This window comes from Pinus tabuliformis, chromosome 3_1 (assembly GCF_031772625.1).
Source record: "Pinus tabuliformis cultivar Carrire ecotype Pingquan chromosome 3_1, CPIR1, whole genome shotgun sequence".
Lineage (NCBI taxonomy): Eukaryota > Viridiplantae > Streptophyta > Pinopsida > Pinales > Pinaceae > Pinus > Pinus tabuliformis.
The window spans coordinates 668,259,984-668,276,602 of NC_142301.1; positions in this window are offsets into that span (position 1 = coordinate 668,259,984).

The window sequence follows — 16,619 nt, forward strand, 5'->3', positions numbered from 1 at the left end:
CATTTTAAAGGAGGTTTCCTCCTTGAGGAGAACTATAATTATTGGATCCTTATCATTTTGGTTCATAATAAATTCCCAAAGGTGGATTATGTGAGAATTCAATGAGTTTGTCTTTACTAGGGAACAAGGGTATATGAGAAGGGACAATGAGATTTGAACTCCAATATGACACAATAGAAAATTTAAAATCTCATTTATTGAATGCTTACCACAGTCGATTGGCTATATGAATCACAAATTGAAACGTCCTTGTTCTAGTAAGATTAATATTTTCCATGGATACGTAAAGAGTAGTAGAACTATAAGCTCTTTAAGAACCAAAACATGGAATCTAATTCAATGCAAGGATGCCAACAAATCTATGCTTTCATAGAAACAAATTCAAGGAGACTCTTAGCATAAATGTGACCATGTTGGATAGGAATCTCCTTTGATTAACATTAGTTGACATTATTTAACCCATAAATACTTTTTGCAAAAACAATATGTATCTATTTTCTATATGATCATTGTAGAAAATATCAAATGTATAGGGATAATAAAAATATTAATTTCTAAAGAGGCATGGAGAAAACACAATTTGGTGTTTTACACATGAGAAAGAAAATGTAAAATAGAAAATAATTGGATAAAAGAGATTGGAAAACAATAAAATTTCTATGTTAAAGACTACTATGACAAAAAAATCACCTAAATAAAGTCATATTTTGAGGCATAATTTGAAGTGTTTCTTTAGGTGCAATATTACAAGTATATAAGCAACAAATGCTTCTTATTTGCAATTTGTCTTTTTTTTCTTCAAATAAGAAATACTAATAGGTTAATGTGTATTCATAGTTGTGACAACTCCATGTATAATTCAAAATGTTATCCCTTTTATCTAATCAATGAGATATATTTTTTGTTGCTAATTCATTTAAACACATAATAACTTAATAAATGTAAACATAAATCTCTATCACCAATTTTATGTTATATGGTGCCTCTTTGAAATTCATCTCTTTCTCACCCTTTTACATTAATTATTTGTCTAGAAATGTTGTTAATGTAGAATAGATAAACATTCACTTCATGCATTTTTAAGAATGCTTCAACTTGCTTTTGGGTTCACCCACTCTTTATGTAAGACCTCCTACTCTCTTCTAACCCTTTTAAACTTAACCTTTGCAATCTAGCTTCCATAGGTTATAGGTTATGTACCATAGTAATTGTGGACATGTGAAGGAAATATTATTTGATTACTAGCAATAGCAAGAAAGATATTGATGTGGGAGAGAATCAAGAGTTCTCGTTCTAAATTTTATGTGCCATTTATGCATATAGAAAAAAGCAATTCATTTTTTGAAATTGTTGAAAATATAAACATATAGGTTCCATATACAACACACATGTTTTATATAGATTTATTTTATTTTATATAACGTAGGAGATCAGATGGAATTCACATGGCAAAGCCACATGGAAGTAACATATACATCACTATTTTGTTTTAAACACTATTATACATTATGTTCTTAGAAAATTATCACCACTCCGTGTTTATTCATAAACCAACAATCCATTTCTAAATCTATTCTAGCAATTGGGAAGTTCACCAAGTTTCTGCACTTGGCCATACATCTTTCATTTCAAATGATCTAATGGAAACTAGTAAATCATTATTTTATTCTAAATTTTATTTTTCATAAATGCTCAACATGTAAAATATCCTTTATACTCACACATATAGTTATAAGATCCACACCAATTTTTCATCATATTGTCTCACAAGACCAACTAACAAGTGACTATCATTTGTGTTTAACCTTTAGTAAATATTACTTGGAAACAAGAGGGTGACTTCTCATAGAAAATTTTTCTATATACGTTTATAAATTATCTATGATAATGCTTAACCTTATAAAATATTTTTTAATACATTATTCCATGGATTCTTTATTATACATGAATCATTGGACAAAGCATTATTATTTTAAATAACATATAGCATTCATTCACTTTAGCATTCTATTTCCCCACTTACTCCATATGGTATTGTAGTGGCATGTTAGTTTTTTTTGTGGCACTAAGATTGGTAAAAAGTGCATGGATTATCTCTTCCACATAAGAGTTAATCATATTATGTAATATTTAATTGAATGAAAATAATCTACTATTAACATGGGTATTAAATGAATTTTAGTATATCATACTTGATGCTCCTCCCTCCACGTTACATGAATTAGTTGAAAGCATGTGGAATTTTCTTTGTTTTTTATCTTTTAAAACCGTCAATTATAACATATTAAAAAAATCATTCTAATCAGACCCTCAATTATAACATATTAAAAAAATCATTCAAATTAGACCCTCAATTATAACATATTACAAAACTCATTCTAATTATTAATATAATTGAAAGTTCTCTTTATCCTACTTTTAAATGTATTCTTGTAGAAAAAACAGTCATAAAGCACCCATTAAAAGGTGGGTTCCTCATAGTGTTCTCTATCACTTGTGAAGCTTCTAAAGAAGATTCAGCTTATGAGCTATCATTATGAATAATACTTATATTCCCATTAAATCCACTACTAGTGTTTTATATTGTTAGTCCTATTTCAATCTTACAACAATATAGAACTAATTGTGTTAAATATTTTTCCATAACACAATTTTCTATATAAATGCATCTTTAGTTATCTCATTATTCAAACAGTAAAAACACATATTCTCTGTTATAATTCCTCAAAAACTATGAATTTTTTTTATATTATCACATAATTTTATATATATATATATGCAAAAGCATAAATATACAATATATTTAAAAAAATAATATAATAATTTAGAAAATATAAAAAAAATATCTTTGAATAAATGAATTTTAAAATTTTCCCGTCGATTTTCAAATTTCAAAAGAGAAATATCCCACATATTTTCTAAAACAGACCAACTCAAATCTTCTTGACCATAATTTTTAACACTCCAAGGATTCCTTGCCCACAGATCGTCCACCAAATTTAAATATTGTAGAACTAGCAATATATCGTGCTCATTTATTTCCAACAGTTCATTTTGATATGTAGATATTCACCTTGAGGAAGATCACGTCGCAGCTTTGTGAGTTTGAGTGGATCAACTTGGAGAGTATGCTCACTTTTCCGGCACTCAATTTGCCTCCATCCACGCGTCAAGTCATCAATGAAGTAAATATTCCAAATGGGATACACATCAGAATCCCCCATATCATACACATTTTTTGGGGTGTGAGATATTGCATACAGTCTACCAGACTTGGAGGATATCATACATCTTCCATTATCCACTCTAACCAGTTTTTGGTCGCTTCGAAATTCAAATCTAGGAAACTCATATCTGGGAACGACTTACCCACATGTTCCTTTCAAAATCGTAGTGCATGGGAACGACTTGGGTAGTATCATTGGTGCCTGGATTTACCCAGCTATCAATATCTACTAAATACAGGTTTCCTTGCCGCAGGATGGGTGTAAGACCCCTGTTCAACTCCTGTGGACACTCTGGAAGAACTGACAATATTTCAGTCTTTACGTTTAAACACAACATGAATGCGCCATTTGTAGTCGACAACAACACTATCAGTTGATCCCCTACTATTGCCTTCGCAATCCATTGCGAACGGTGGAATGGGAGTTGTTGATGTATGTGGAAGTATCCAATGCCGTGAAAGCCCTATCGGAATTATGGTCTGCATTTAGAATGTAACAGAAATGATACCGCCCCGCTGTTTCCAGAAAACAATTTTATGTCCGATCGTTGTTTGGGATTTTTCTGCTAAAATCTCAAAAACAAACAAACTAAACACACAGAGGCAATGCTTTGTTTCCTTCTCTCCACATGATCTTTTGCACAGGGAAGGTTAATTTATTTTTTCTTGAGAACATAGTATTACACACCCACACAAAGAGATTTGTATTCATTAAAATATAATGCCTCATACATACTCATCCTTGATGCATTCACCAAAAATACATTCAGCCTACAAAAAATAAAACTCTGTCTCCTCCTTAGAATTTACACTGCTGGTGTGTAGAAACCCATTTTCATTTACTGCTGTAAAACCCTTTTACATTTAATCGTGTGAAAAATATTTTACTCATACTGCTGTAAAACAAATTTTTACATATGCAGTAATAATAAAAAACATTATCTCCTCACACTCCTTGCACTCTTGTGCAATGTATATACTCTCTAGTTAAAAAAAAACAACCCATATAAAAACTTTTTACTCCCTTTGTTCTGTCTTTATGCACTGTTGTGCAATAACCTTATTTTCTTTTGCTACCTCCTTGCTCTGATTTCATCCCATGTGTGAAATGTAAAATATTACATCACTTAAAATTATGCGCTCCCCCTTGTTTTTCTTAGCTTGCACTGCTGTGCAAAAACCTTGGTTTTCGCTTCTGCTTCATTTCTCAATGGTCAACACAGCAAAAACTTAACATATATAATATGTATGCCATACAAAAAAAATATAATAGGTAAGAGCATATGCCCATACCTCCCACTTATAAAAAAACATTAAAACTAAAGACTCTTAGCAATACTTCTACGCACACAATTAAAGCATTTAATTTCTTTACCGGTGGTCAACCAAACTTCAACTTTACTCCACTCAAGTATTTAATGCTGCTTCGAGTGCATGTTTAAACGATGAACGACGGAGAACGAAGAACCCCATCAGAAGGCTGGAATGAATATTGGAAGGCCCCTTGTTACCGAACTTTATGTCCCGATATGGTAGGTGGTTTTGCAAAAAGTGCTCGACGCGTGGAGAAATTTCACTGGATCGGACTCGACTCTCCAGAAACTTCTTTCATGAAAAAGTTGTCCGAAAATTTTTAGTGGTTTGCTGAGCGGTTTTCTACTGCCGTTGTTGTCCAACTCTCGGCGTCCGCAACCTCTGCCTGCAGTTGGAATTATACTTTCAACACTCCCCTTTAATTTCAAGTGCTGTTACAAAAGAGTCTTCCTCACATAGAGGGATTCACTAAAATATTGTTCCTCACAAAGAGGAATTCACCACTGCTTCAGATGCAATTCCACAACCAATCAAAAGAGTCTTCCTCTTAACAGAGGGATTCACCTGAGACTGTGTTGACGAGCACCTTCCTCTTGACAGAGGGATTCACCTGAGAGTGTGCTGAAGAGCACCTTCCTCTTGACAGAGGGATTCACCTGAGACTGTGCTGAAGAGCACCTTCCTCTTGACAGAGGGATTCACCAGTATATGCTAAAAAACATCTTCCTCTTGAGAGAGGGATTCTCCAACATGCCTTCTTGAGAGGCACTTCAATCTGTCTCTTACATTCATTTAGCACATACGTGCTGCAGTGTATTGCCTTCTGTTTTCTCAACAGAACAACTTCAAAGATTTCACGCTGTTGTGTTTTATTTCCATTACATTTCACTTGTGCTACTGCACATTCCCTTCCTGTTGTTTTCACAATGAACAACAACCAAAACTTCACGCTGCTGCGTGCTCCCCTTAATTGATTACAATCGCACTGCTGCTGTGTCTCACTTGCATTTCATATGCAAACAACGAAAACTGCATCCATATGCGTTGCTGCGCTTCTACCTTCTCTCTCAACAAACAACCACAAACCTTACATCACAATCCATATCTGCAGTGTTGTGCATTTTTCCTTTTCTGCGCTCCTCTACGTTGTTGCGTCTACTCTGCTCTCTGTCTTCAAAATTAACACTGCTGAAGCACTGTTGTGTCTGTCTCTTCTGGAAAAATTACTCTGTCCGAGCTTACAAATTTTCACACTTAGTGTAAAAAAACTGACTGCACTGCTGTGCATTTCATTCTTTGTCTCACCAAAAAAAAATTACACTGCGCTGCACATGTTTCCCTTTCTTTTACTTCTTCGCACTACTGTGTGTTTCATCACTTCCAAAAAAATTTCCATCTGCTGCATATTACACTCACTCTGCTGTGTGTTTAATTTCACTGCATTCTCAAACACTGGGGATTTAAGCTTTGCTACGTTTTGCCCTCTTCTCATTACCACAAAAAAAAAAATTTAACTTCTGCACACTGCTGTATGCTTTTCTTCCTTTTTTTTTCAAAATGCACAATAACCAAAAAAGTTCACTGCACTTACATTCGCACTGCTGTGCGTAAAAACATTTATTTTCACCGCGCTACTGCACTTCACATTTCAACGCTGCCCCTTTTTCTTCTCCGCACTTCTGTGCATATTGCATTGCATATGTTATAGAAAACAAAGGAAAAACATTACATTTTTCAACACCACTGCGTATTACATTTCAGAGGGATTAACGAAAAGATTTCATTTGCGCTTTGCTGCGCTGCAATACATCCTCCACGCAGGCTCCATGCCCTGCAGACTTTTCTTCTCTGCTTTTATGGCAGATTTAATTCCATATCTCTCCCCTATAACAAAATCTTCATCAAAGAATGATTGTTAAAAGATTTCAGCAATAATGATCAATAATTACAGGCTCCCCCTAATTGTATGCATTGTTTTCTTTTAGCAAAGTTTTCTTAAAATAAACTTAGATCAACTGAGGAGCTCAAGGGGCTTTCAGACTGTATTTCCTTCCTTCTCCATACTTGTGTAACTTTCTTCTTTTGCATGGGTTTAGCTTGTGTAGGAGCCCATGTTAAGTTACAATCACGTGCCATATGCCCAATGTTATGACACTTGAAACATTCTACATTATTCATGAATAAGAATTCATGATTTCTTCTTGTAAAATTGTTTCTTAGAGGTTGTCGGGGACCATAACATCTATCTCTATGAAATGCTCTATAGTCTTTTTCCATATGACCAAAGTTTGAGCAAGAATAACAATAACCAAAAAATGAACTTTGGTACCTGGGAGATGGAGGTTTCCTTGATGTACTTCTGAATGCTTGCTGCCTTGAGATCCTTTGATGATAACCATTGCCTCTTGCCTCTTTGACATCAACTACATTTCTTCTTGGAGCTGGTTTTCTGCTTGGAGTAGGATTTCTTCTATTGTACCCATGATCTTTCTCCTTGCCTTTGCTAGAACTAGGAGCATCACCATTTCTTTCTGGCTTCTATACATCTTCTTTTCTTAAAGCATATTCATTTTTGTTTGAAGGTTCACCTACATACCCAAGTCCTGATTTATCAGATGGAGATGTGTGATAGTTGAGCATGTCATCCAAGGCTTGAGAGCTCTTCATGATTTTGTTCATCCCTTCAACATTTTTCCTGAGGAGGACAATCTCTTCTTCCAATCTTTCACACTCATTATTCTTCTTTGTAAGTTGTTCCTCAGTTTCTTCCTTGCTACGAGTAGCTTCAGCTGCTGCTATTTTAAGAGAGATGATATCTGTCTTCATTTTGGAGATTTTTGCTTGACTGCTCTCCATTTTCTTTTCAGCTCCTTGTGCCTGCTTCCTGGCTTCTTGTAATTTAGACTTAAGAGAGGAGACCTCTACCTTGTACTGCCCAATCTCTTCTACAAGCTTGTTCACTCTCTTGTGCCTTTGTTCAAGTTGACTTGTTAAGACATCTTCCTACTTCTTTGCTTTATTCAATTGATTTGTCATGGATATGACTTCTTCATGATGCTTCCTTTTGCTTTGATCAAGTTCCTTCTTAAGCTTGGCGAGCTCTTCATCCCTTTCTTTTACTTGAAGTTTGATGAGGTCAACCCTCTCACTCTCAGCTTCTATGATGGGTTCAGAATTTTCTTCTTGACTGATGATCATGGTCAGTGCTCCCTTTGCATGAAGGTCATGAATTTTGTCCCATATCTCCTTTGCTCATGAATATTTTCCTAGATTCTTCTTTACATGCAGTCCATCCAAGATTGTCTTTGCTACTTTTGCATTGTACTCCTTGGATTCTTTATCCATCTTGTTATCATCAATCACTGATTCCCAGATTTCAATCCCTTGAGACTGTAAGACAGTCCTCATTTTTATTTACCACGTATTAAAATTTCCATTAAACCTTGAAGCCTCAAATAGAATGCTTTCAAATAGATTGTTTTCTATTTTAGTAGAAGAGGGAGACACAACCTTAGGAGGATTGGAGGCTTTCTTCATTGACCTTGACATTCTTAACTATTTTTAAAATACCTGACTATGTTTTTAAATGACTCACTGTTTCTTCAACAACAACATAGAAAATTAATCTAAGAAATACCTGGTTTTTTTTTGCCTGAGACTTCACACTGCTGGAGAAGCTTTTACTGCTGCAACAAGAGTCTTTCCTTCAGCTTCTTTGACATCTTCAAAGAGCCTGAACGTATTCTGTCACCGTCAAAGAGCTTGGACTAGCTCTGATACCACTGTTGGGGATTTTTCTGGTAAAATCCCAAAAACAAAAAAACTGAACACACAGAGGCAATGCTTTGTTTCCTTCTCTCCACAGGATCTTTCGCACAGGGAAGCTTAATTTTTTTTTCTTGATAACAGAGTATTACACACCCACACAAAGAGATTTGTATTCATTAAAATATAATACCTGATACATATTCATCCTCTTTTACTCAGAGAGATTCACTAAAAATACATTCAGCCAACAAAAAATAAAACTTTGTCTCCTCCTGAGAATTTACACTGCTGGTGTGTAAAAATCCATTTTCATTTACTGCTGTAAAACCCTTTTACATTCACTGGTGTGAAAACTATTTTACTCATACTGCTCTAAAACAAATTTTTACATATGCAGTAATAATAAAAAACATTATGTGCTCACACTCCTCGCACTGCTGTGCAATGTATATACTCTCTGCTTCAAAAAAAACAACGCATATAAAAACTTTCTACTCCCTCTGTTCTGTCTTTATGCACTGTTGTGCAATAACCTTGTTTTCTTTTGCTACCGCCTGCTCTGATTTCATCCCATGTGCTGAATGTAAAATATTACATCCCTTAAACTTATGCGCTCCCCCTTGTTTTTCTTAGCTTGCACTGGTGTGCGAAAACCTTGGTTTTCGTTGCTGATTCATTTCTCAATGGTCAACACAACAAAAACTTAACATATATAATATGTATGCCATACAAAAAAATATAATACGTAAGAGCATATGCCCATACCTCCAACTTATAAAAAAAAATTAAAACTAAAGACTCTTACCAATACTTCTACGGACACAATTAAAGCATTGAATTTCTTTACCGGTGGTCAACCAAACTTCAACTTTACTCCACGCAAGTATTTAATGCAGCTTCGAGTGCATGTTTAAACGATGGACGATGGAGAACGAAGAACCCCATCGGACGGCTGGAATGAATATCGGAAGGCCCCTTGTTACCGAACTTTACGTCCCGATATGGCAAGTCGTTTTGCAAAAAGTGTTGGACGCGTGGAGAAATTTCACTGGATCAGACTCGACTGTCCGGAAACTGCTTTCATGAAAAAGCTGTCCAAAATTTGTCAGGGGTTTGCTGAGCGGTTTTCTGCTGTCGAACTCTCGGCGTCCGCAACCTCTACTTGTAGTTGGAATTATACTTTCAACAATCGCTTCCACAAAAGATTGAGCATAGGGCTGTCCGATGAAGGATTCTCGTGGCATCCATCGCGGGATAGTTAAAGCCGTGAACTCTTAATGAGTGAAGGGTGACAACCTCTTGTCTCTAATGGCACAATTGATAAATTTCATTTCCCCAATTGCATAAATCTCCTTCGGAATCACACAGAACAGAAGACTTCATTCTCTTAGCGACTGAGGCGCTGACTCAACTAAATGTCGAAGTCTATTTGCAATAATCCGGGCCTGGCATTTGGAATGAGGGTCCGAAGACGGGAGTGAAGAGTTGGAATAATTCGTTGGCTTATAAGATCGTTTTTCATAAGATTGAAACTTTCCATGGCCGTTGAGCTGCCACTAATTTCTCTAAATCTGGAAGGCAACAGATCTAGAATCTCTTCTGATTCGTAGTGATCGTCAATTATGTTGTTGAAAGATTTCCCAAGATGATTGCAGGCGAGTAGTATGAAATATATGAAGAATCTCCAAATTGCTTATGTTTATGATCGAATCTTGTGAAGTCAATCCTATATTCTTAATTTATGTAGGGGTTTGGTATTTATATAAAGCCTGTCCGACTTCGTTGAGAAGTAAATGTCGGCTCATCGAACACACCGCCACATGGTGTGCCTTTACCCGGTCGAGTTGTCTTTTTAATTTCCTTGTTCTTGAGTAGTCTTAAAGAATTCATCCGTAACTCTTTTCTTTCTCTTATATGGCACATTACTAATGATATATCTAAAATGACCATTTATCACAATTCTCTATACCTAAACTGTAGGAAATCTAAGGTATCCCACCGCTATAAGTATGGTGAATGCATAGCTCAATGGAATGATGTATTTTGGTTGTTAAAAATGCATAAGTTGAACAATTATAAATGCGGAAAAATTGCCTAAGTCAATGGAATAATTTATTTTAAATGTAAAAAATGCAAAAAGCTTAGAACTTATGCTTTCTTTTAATTTCTTAATTAGTTTTCTTCCAGAAAGGGAACTTCTTTATATTATATGTTTTTTAAAGAAAAACTACCTTTGTTGACCTCTACCTATAGTTACCTATGTTATGTTGACTAAGATCTATTATAGTGGGCCCATTCATCTAGAGTTTGGAAATTGCACTTCCATAAATAATTTGAGCCTTAGCCACAATCGATTAATAGGATACGTTCCTATAGAGCTTTGCAATGTCAAAGCTCTTAGTGAGATTGAAAACACCTTTCTTGTAGGGGGGCATTGGAAACACCTTCATCAACTCCAAGAACCTCACACAACATATATTAACAAATGGTATGGTAAGTGGTAGAATTGCTCATCATGTAGGGAGCTTCCATTGATGGTTTCTGATGTGGATATGAAAGACTTCACAAGCCCAAACCTCAAAAAGATATGGAATTGGAGCACCCTCATGGAGTTCGAGTTAAGTGCAAAAAATGTTTTCTTAATGGAACACTTTCTCCCCATATTAATAAAAAAAGTTCATTGCACTCACTCATTCATAGTTGTAACAATATAGAAGGCTAAATCACTAGGGAAAATAGTAGACTTTACTTTCGCTCAATGATAATTCTTTGCTAGGAGAAATTCTTTAGAAATTTTCCAATACATGAGTCTTATCACTCTTGATTTGGGAAATAATCATATCATTGGAGTAATTCCCATGGATCTTGGAGATCACCTCCATAACTAGATATCGTGATTTATCCCTACTCTAATATCATCATATTCCCAACATATTCCAATCTGGTATTCAACCTTTGTGTAGCATCATGGAATCTTTGATGTGTCATGGAATATACTTTGAGGACCCATACTCGAAGAAATTGACAATTGAATTGTGGTTGTAGGTTTTATTCTTAGCAATAATAGGATTACAAGGAACATGACAACATAACTTTATTGCTTGACAAATTTGACTACACATGACCTCTCCCTTAAGTACCCCGCTAGAGAGATACCAATAGTGTTGGGAGAGATTTTCAAGATTGAAGGGATATTCATGGCATTCAATTAGATCACAAGCCCAATTACTACTACTTTAGGAGGTATTAGTAGCTTAGTGAAGCTAAACATAACTTACAATCAACATAAAAAGCCATCAACTTGTTGGTGTAGTTCCCACTTCCTTTCAAAATTTAATAGTGGCGGCATGGTGTTTTCAAATTGATTAGACCAACCTTTTCCATTGATGTCAAAGGGAAGAGTGAGGAAGTCACTAAAGTGATAGTGGAGACCAGAAAATTAGAAGTGAAGAAGATGTAACACCCTGGTTGTAATTAAAATAATTAGTTGTTTGATTGTTACTATTACTAGTGATTTTACTAGGATGGGGACAAATCGATTATCTATGGAAGATAATTTTTAAATTAATAAATAAAGTTGTCAGTTTTATTTATGGAAATCATGATGAGTGACACCAAAGTAGATGAGACTTTACAAAATTCAAGAAGAATCAAATTCAAATTGATTTTCCCAAATTTAAAATATATGGATATATATTATATCTTAATGGGAGATAAATACGGAGGATAAAAGTGTTGCATCGAGAAAACCAGACTTTTTCTTTTAGTAAAAATAAATGAAAAGACTAGGCTAAGGGAATAGATCCCAAAAAGGCAGGGCATTTCCAAGGAAAAATATGTGCACAAGATAAAGTTAAATAAACATTATCAAGGCTCAGTAGAGGTTAGGGACGCCTCACAAGTTATCATAGCTTTGGGGGAATGAGAGGTGATTCAAGGTTGGGTGGTTCGGTGCTCAAGACATATATTTCCAGTATTGGAGTAGTGTTATTGGGAAAACTATTGTCTATGCAGAGTTGCTAGTCCCACTAAGGCTGGTAGCTACCTTAGAAACAAACAAACTAAAAACTACTTTCATTTTCCTTTATGACAAATAAATAAGAGAGGAATAAGGAGACCAACCTCTGCCTTGCGCTTGGTTGCTTGCTTGATTCCTCTCCCTTCTGATAGGTCTTCGCAACTCGCTTCCTCATCTACCCAGCTTCAAAGAGTACATGTAGAATCGAAGCAACATAACACTATCCAAGGACATAGATCTATTATCATAAATGATATAGGACCAGATATATATTGACCACACCAATGCATATAACATTAATCATACAAGAATGTGGAGGAAAACTTGAATATATTTATTGATAATCAAGAAAGAGCAAAGAGGATTACAACCAATTGTTCTGACCCAACATCATCCTCTCAGCAAGAAAGCCCTTCTTCACCTCATGAAAAGCTTAGATCACCCAACACTATGATGTTGCACCAAGAAACCAACATCACTTCTTTACAAGATACAAAATTCGAGCCTCTGGATCTCTGGGATGAGGGATCCATATATAGATGTTTGCAAGGGGAATGAGTAAGCTTTTGAGATTTGATTAGTGTCCTCTCTCTGATAGTTCTTGATTCCACATGTAGATTGATGATCTCTTACTCATCCCTGGTTGAATGCACAGAGGCAAGTGTCACAGGAGAAGTTTCTGGAAGATTCCATGCTCCTCCAGCTTGCGGATTGACCCTGCCATTTGTCCACTCTCACCCATCGCACCCCATAGAAGGGTTTTTCAACATGCACCGCACCTACTTTGTGCATTCAGGTGGGATGCAACGCACTTTGACCATGGGGCAGGTGAAATGGTTCAATTTTGACCAGTTCTGAGTAGTTTTTCATGGAGAACATCTAGGAGATGTTGTAATCAATTCACCTTGTTCTTTTAGGGGTTATAACAACACCTTTAGAAACTTAGGAGCCCTTAGTTTATGGACGTTTATGATTGGGGTTGCAGTGCCCAAAAATATCTATAACAGTTGCCCCCTAAAGCATGAGGTCGTTAATCTTTTGATGTCGGGTGAAATGCTTTATCACGAGGATCCGAAGTTTTTTCAAGCTGGAAGGCAACCTATAATAAGACACAATACAATACATTATCTTCATAATATTTTCATGATCTAGCTGAGGCGGGAATTCACATGCTCAACTTCATAAATTCATTTTCATGTACATGAGACAGACAATCGTCTGAGTGTATACTGATGATTTTGGTAGAGCCATCATCCCTTAGATTGGATGACTATCTATGCAACAATGATGTACATTTGATGTATTTATTTTCTTAAATATATATCACAGCCCGGATGGATGAAACTAGATCTGGGGTCTTCAATCTCGTTCGATCTTCAATTAAAGTACAAGTGGATCCATGTGAGAGATGTTTTGGAGTCGAACATGGAAGGACATCGCCTGATTACCAGCTAATGATGTAAGCTATTAACAGGCACGAGAGGAATCACCGATAATGATGATGACCCTCAAGGTACTACAGTATAATTCACATGGTGTGAATAAGGGAATTCGCGTCGAACACCACGCAAAATCTTTCGGTTGAGGTCGTTGATGTAAACCTGTCGCCGGAAGAGAGAAACTTGCCATTGAGGCATGCAAGATTCAAGGCACTCAAAGGGGTGTTCCTAGATAGACTTCTTGGATAATGAGCTGATGTCACCAAGAAGTGATTTGTCATAGGAGGGCCTTAGGGAATCCCACATCAATGACACGGAATGGAGCAAATGATTTTAATGGAGGTGAAAATGATCTGGTGATATAAGGTTCAGGGTGGCGGTCATGAAAGAATGGAGCGTAAATGTATTGTAGTGGGTGACACACAGGTGAATGCTCTGAGCGACTTATGTTTAACATATCGACAACACTTGACATGATGGATTGGCAACATTAACCCCAAATGTGGATGGTGTGATGGAACCATGGTGATGTGACCAATGAATGGAACAACCCAACCCGACTCGGATGTGGAGTGAAAGTGTCATGTTCAAGAGCGACTTGCTACCAACAAAGTTTCGTCAAGTTTTCTTCCCAATTTTTACCCGGTCATTGCTGACCAGTACCTCTTTATTTTTATCAAGCTTGAGGAGGATAACATATGATTTTTATATAATTTTCCCTTCGGGCAAACCCATCACTATGCTTTAACGAGCCTAGCAATAGTGAAACTCGTTCTTGTCTATTATGGACAAGTTTGTCGCTAATGAGTTTAACGACAAAGATAACTTGGTCCTTTTCAATTTTAGAGAGTCTGAAAAGGGATGTAAAGGAGACTCCAAAAAATCCTTTCTCGTCATCTAATCCCTTAAGTCGGAAAAAGTAAAAAATAATACAAACGGGATGAATTTTCGGTAATTTTAATGAGCCGAACAAAAAAGTGCTCGATCTTTTTGTGTAATAATCCCTCAGGTCCAAAAGGATTAAAATGTAAAGGAGAGATAGCAATTCCGGTCACTTTAATGAGCTGGAGAGGCCAATGGCTCAACAATCTTTTCATATTTTACGAGTCAGTTGAAAAGAGCTTGAAGGAGACTCGTCTTTGAGGAACGAGTGATAGATTCGGGTAGCAGCTGATTCAAGGTAAGGTTTGGAATTTTCCAATCATGGTAGTGTTACAAGGATGGCTAACGGGATCACTCTTCGTAGCTATTTCTCAAAAGTGGTAAACAATCAAGTGAAGGTGAATGATCAACCAATAGAGAGTGGAGGTGATGATGAGAACATGACCAAGGCTTCAAAGGCTGATGATAATACATTCACGATGGTTATTTACCGGGTATAGTTCATTTTTCAATGAGCTTAAATGCTGGGGGGAACACTTGCTCATTGCTGATGTTTATTTTTTAACGAGCTTGAATTCCGCATTAAAACTACTCGATCTAGTCGTATAATAAGGATGTCTCAACTAAGATGCCATTTTTAAGAAGCTTACACCTTACAAAGCTTTGCTCCACATCCTTTCTTTATGCAAGTTAGGAAATGACCAATCCTACGATTTGAAGGGTTAGAGGACCTATAAATTTAAAAAATAATTGGTCGCTCTTCGCTTGCATGCAAAAAGGTTTGCATGCCCCCAGTTATAGCGAAAAATTTCTAGGTTACCAAATATTGTTCCATCTGTGTCACAGACAAAACACTTCCTCAGCGATATCTACTGAAATAGACAAAGGTGAGTGGCACAAACACCTCCACTCACATAACTTTGACGACGGAATCTTACTCCAGCCTAATCCCATTTTCCTACACGGATGGGTGTGTCAGACTAGTCATATATCCTCCGTTGAAACAGGGCATGGTGCATTCCCCTTGGGTTTCATTCATGTCCTCCGAATCACTCGCGCTCATCAGGAGGATGGACTGGGGATTGATGAGACATTCCTTGTGTGAAAAGACCATTCAGGGTTGGTATATGACTATTTTCTTTGTGTGAACCGGGAAATCAAAGCTGGTCTACGAGCTTGACCACTCTTCCTTCGTGCGAAAAACACATTACTTTAAAGAGTGACGAGACGACGACTCCCATGCAATAAATATAGTCCTGTCCAAGGAGTAGATTATAATCCAGGGGTCCTTGGACTACCATTATGTTCATGTGAACAGTTTTCCTTCTCAATGTTATTGGCACATCGTGAAGGATCCCTAACGGTCGACTAGTTCCTTTTTCAAAGCCTGTTAGGTTTCCCATCTCAGGCAAAAGAGATGGCGAACCAAGCACTTTCCAAGCAGTTGAGGAAAGGATACTCACAGAAGCCCCTTCATATATGATGATACCGGCCATGACCATTCTATATATTTGAGCAATGATTCGAAATGGTACACTAGCCAGTAAACGGGGTCTGCCTAGTAGCTTCCAGTCAAAGGAAACAACCAGGTTGCTTAGAGGTGGGACCGAATAGACGAGCAGATATGATTCTGATGAACTTCCTTCCTATGGTAAAGGAACGGGTAGACTGCCCCCATGTTCATCGAAGTCTCTGCGTACGAAGAGAAACTGAATGGTGTCATTCATGTTCTCTTCGGTGACTGTATCATATGAAGATTGATCCTCTGAAGGCAAGACCGAGTCAATTGCCGCCTCGACCTTTTGACTTTCATCCAGTGTGGATTTAGATTGTTTATCGTCAATGATAGATGCTTCGGCTGACCACAAGGGCATGTCAGACAGATTTTCAACTAGTGACAGATTTAGCAAGAGTTTATTATATCCAGGAGGATGTCGTAATAGTGAAACTGGACGGTCATCCAAAACTCTTT